General features: G+C 35.7%; 1 non-coding gene across 1 annotated transcript; it reads right to left on the reverse strand.

Moving 5' to 3' along the window:
* Window positions 1-797: 797 nt before the first annotated feature.
* Window positions 798-869, reverse strand: TRNAK-UUU. The gene has a single exon. It is a non-coding gene; the product is annotated as a tRNA-Lys (tRNA).
* Window positions 870-4,448: the final 3,579 nt, after the last annotated feature.

Here is a 4,448-nt window from a genome sequence, read left to right on the forward strand (position 1 = left end):
GAAAAAAAATTTTCTATCTTTGATGGTAGAAATATTTCAGTGACATTATTTTTATTATGTGACAATATAGTATGTCAATCTGAATTCTAATAGTGATAAAATATTAGATTCATCACCGACATATATTTTTTCATGTTAAATTATAAAATTTATCATTAACTATTTTGCATGCAATTATTTCTCACCAATTTTAAAGATATAAAATTTTAGTGATGAAAAAATTTGTGACAATATATATTATTGTGTACAAAATGGAGTCTAACAATTACAATATTTTTCACTTAAAAATTATATAAAATTACAAATTATAAATACGTCACAAATTTGATATTTTGTGACAAATTATCTTTTGAAAATATAAGATTTGTCATTAAAAAGCCACATATTATGACAAAAATAATTTGTTATCATGAGAAATAACTTTTAGTGACATTATATAATTATGTTCTTATAATATATTTAGTTCATCATCTATATATTTAATGATAAATTATAAATATTTGTCACAGAATATATTGAGATTGGATTTTCCTCCAAAATTTTGGCCCAAATATTTTTTTTAAAAAATTATTTTATTAAGAAATAAATTGTAATAAAAGGAAAACTTATTTGTGGTGTATATAATATTATCACAATAAAATTTTAAATGATTAGTTATAATAAATGTTATCAAAAATTGAAAAAACAATAAAATTGAAAAAACAATTTCTATCTATTTTTGATGGTGGATGTTTGATAATATATATTATGGTGTATAATAGGTTATGTAATATAGTTTTGTATTACAAGCTTAATGTCGCCATCTGTGGGGATCGAACCCACGACCACATGGTTAAAAGCCATGCGCTCTACCACTGAGCTAAGATGGCTAGGTGTTTGAAATCTCAATAAGATTATAAGAATGTTAAGCTATAGTTGGAATCTTAAAATCAACCTCTGCAATATGATTTACCACCTGTAGGACATGGGGAATTCTGAAGTGATTATACAAATCAGCTTATACTTGAAGGCACTGATCATAAGATGTGAGAGTGGAGAAAAAAAATCATCTTCATAAGATTTTTACCTAAGAGGTGAGTGGTTGACTTCTTGATATTCTATTGTAAACATTTTTATCATCATTAGGATTTTTGAATTCTATTTCTTCTTCTTTCAGTTCAGATTTTAAGGAAGTGACTGGAAATATGAACAATATATAGTTTATACATTATCAATAAATCAGATGGTTTGATATTCTACAAGGTATCGCTCTCCTTTAATTGTCATGCATTTGTTTCTACTGAAATTGCTCCTAATATATTTTATGTGTTCGTTTATTTTGGAGAAGTTGATGAATTAGTGAGTAATTATATTAAAAAATGTAGCTCTATGATTTTTTTTTTATTTTGAAATAATTTAATATGAGAATCAACAAACAAAGATTAGAAGTTACATATTTGATTCATTATTTTTGGAAAAAAATTATACTTTTTGGAAAAAAATTATACTTTTTGGAAAAAAAATTATACTTTTTGGAGAATTATTTAAAGGCAAGTTCAATTGTCTTAAGATATGTGCTCCTTTTGTTCTTATTGAATCTTAATAAAAAGTGATTGATATTATTAATTAGAAAGAAATATTTAGAATTCTTATATTTGCAAACTGATGAATTGATTAGCACTCATTCAAATCATATTCTTATTTTCTCAACAATCATCTTAGCAACATTAAGTGACCTATGATATAATGCAAAAATTGATCCTTAGATGTGATTATATATTAGGTAATTTAGTTACCTTCAAACAAATGAAGTTGTTGGATAGAAAGCATAATGGAGTGAAGGCAATTTATAAGCTAGCTACTATTAATGGAAGAGCGAAAACTGATGGATAAAATTGTGGAACTGTTGCCACGGCTAAATGAAATGGTTAAACATATAGATAAATGTTGTTGTTTTTTCCACAAAGATAGTAGAACAAACTGGATTAAGCTTTATTTTGGCATATTGTCGCTTTACTCCCTCAATTGCTCCTTCATTATTCTTATATATATATATATATATATAATCATTGTTGTTGCCTCTAGACTTATTCAGTTTTCAGTTTAAATCGAAAAACCGAATCGAACTGACCAATTCAGTTCAATCGATTTGATTTGTTTTACTTAAATGGTGTAATACCCGGCTAGACTCCGGTATCGGGATTCCTACCGTCCGGTGGAATCTCGGGTGTCGGAGACTTCTAGAAGGGTAAAACCATGTTTTTACCAAATGTTTTATTGCATTATATGTATTTAAGCAAGAAAGAAAATGAGTTTTCGTATGAAAATAACCTTGGAGGAAGACCCAGGTTCGGCGAACATGTATGCACTTCGGGAGTGCTTTAGGCCCCCGAAGGCATATGTGAGGGGAGTCCAGGTTCAGCCGCCGAACTTGCATGCGTTGCGGAGGCACGTTCGGCCCCTGAATGTGGCCTGGCCAGCCACCTATAAAGGGGTCCCTTAGCCGAAAACGGGCGAGCTTTTCTCCCCATTTTCGGCCAAGGTGAGCTCTCCGCCGTCCCTCACCGATCTTGAGTTTCTTCCTTCAAATCTTTCATGATTTTCATGATTTTTCACTTTGTTTTGAAGTTTTTTGAGCTTAGAGCAAGTTTTGAAGCTTGGAAGACACAGGAGCTCTCTCCCACCGTTCTCCAAGTTTAGGTCGTCTCTCTCCCGATCTTCAAGAGGTAAGAGCCGATCTTAAGCTCGTTTTATATTTTTAAACAAGTTTAAGTTGATTCATGGGGTAGAAATGCATGTTTAGGTTAGTTGAGCATTGTTAGGTTTTATGTTATGTTTATGGATAATGTGTGTTATATATGAATGTTTGATGAGTTTTAGTTGGGGTTTAGAATAGTTTGAGACCCCAATGTGTTGATGTAAGAGTTTATGCATGTTTTGAGTAAGTTGAATGCATGTTTGGAAGCTTGGGAGGCATGGGAGCATGTTTGAGCCGAGTTTCTGCCCTTTTGGCAGAAACCAGGTTCGGCAGCCGAAGGACTTTCGGCCGCCGAACCTGCCTATTAGGCAAGCCTTTCGGCTGCCGAAGCCTACCCCCGAAAATGGACTTTCATCTCTGGAGGGCACTTTCGTCTCTGGAGGGCACTTTCGGCCACCGAAGGTGCCGCCGAACCTGCCTGACTTTCGGCTCTGGAGGGACTTTCGGCCGCCGAACCTGCCGCCGAAAGTGCCCTGTTCAGCCTTCCTTTACATGTTTCCTATGATTGTTTTATGAGATTTTAGGGGGTTTTTTTGGGAGTATTTTTAGAGTCATGTTCTAGTATGTTTGGTCCCTTATTTGAGTCCACCTGTGTAGGTTCGGACCCAAGGAACCAAGGACCCCAGCAGTGAGTCAGTTGCTTCAGTTCATTGTCAGAGTTAGCCTGAGGTGAGTAGAATAAACCTTATGTTTTAAATTAATGCAAGTTTTAGCATGAATCATGCATCACGAATGCCATGTGATATAATAGGTTGTTGCATTAGAATCCACGAATATGTTGTACTGCATTCTTTGTTGTGGATGTGGGTGAATGCTGTATGATCTAATTAGTCCCTGAGGAAAGACCAGGACCCCATTCTACGGCCTGGCACGGTATGGAACGCGAAGACTGTAATACCCGGCTAGATTCCGGCATCGGAATCCCTACCTTCCGGTGGAATCTCCGTTGGAATCTGGAATTCTGAAGATGCCAGAGGCTTCTAGAGGGGTAAAATGTGTTTTCTAAAATATTTTTACTGATTTCATGGTTTTAAATGGAAAAGAATTGAGTTTTGAAAAGAAGAGACCAAGGAGGCATTTGCCAGGTTCGGCCGCCGAAAGTGAAGTTCGGCCGCCGAACATGGGGAGGTTTTGGGAGCGCTTTTGGCCTCCGAAAGCCTTGTTTAAACAAACCAAGGTTCGGCCGCCAAACCTCAAGTTCGGCCGCCGAACATGCATGAGTTTAGGGGGCACGTTAGGCTGCCGAAGGTCGTTGACCAGGCCACCTATAAAGAGCCCTCAGATCGGAAATGGGCGAGTTTTCTCCCCATTCTCGAGCTCAGGTGAGTTCTTGTCCTCCTTTGGTCATTTTCATGTTTTTCTTAATCTCCTTCATGTTTTCATGAGTTTTATGGTTGTTTTGAAGAGTTTTCAAGCTTAGATCAAGTTTTGGGAACTTGGAGACCCAAGGAGTTGGTTCCTCCCATCTCCAAGTTAAAGCTCGCACAAACCCTCGATCTTCAAGAGGTAAGTGTGGATCTATGCTTTCCTTTACGTTTCATGAAGTTTTAAGTGAGTTTTAAGAGGTTTTGATGGTTGAGTATGGGTAGATATGCATGTTTAGGTTTATGTGGGTTTTATGCCCAATGTATGTTATGTAATGTTTGTGTTGAGGAGTTTATGCTAGTTTATGCTCCTTTATGCATGTGGGAGAGTGTATGCATGATTGGGA

Source organism: Manihot esculenta, chromosome 16 (genome assembly GCF_001659605.2).
Source record: "Manihot esculenta cultivar AM560-2 chromosome 16, M.esculenta_v8, whole genome shotgun sequence".
Classification (NCBI taxonomy): domain Eukaryota; kingdom Viridiplantae; phylum Streptophyta; class Magnoliopsida; order Malpighiales; family Euphorbiaceae; genus Manihot; species Manihot esculenta.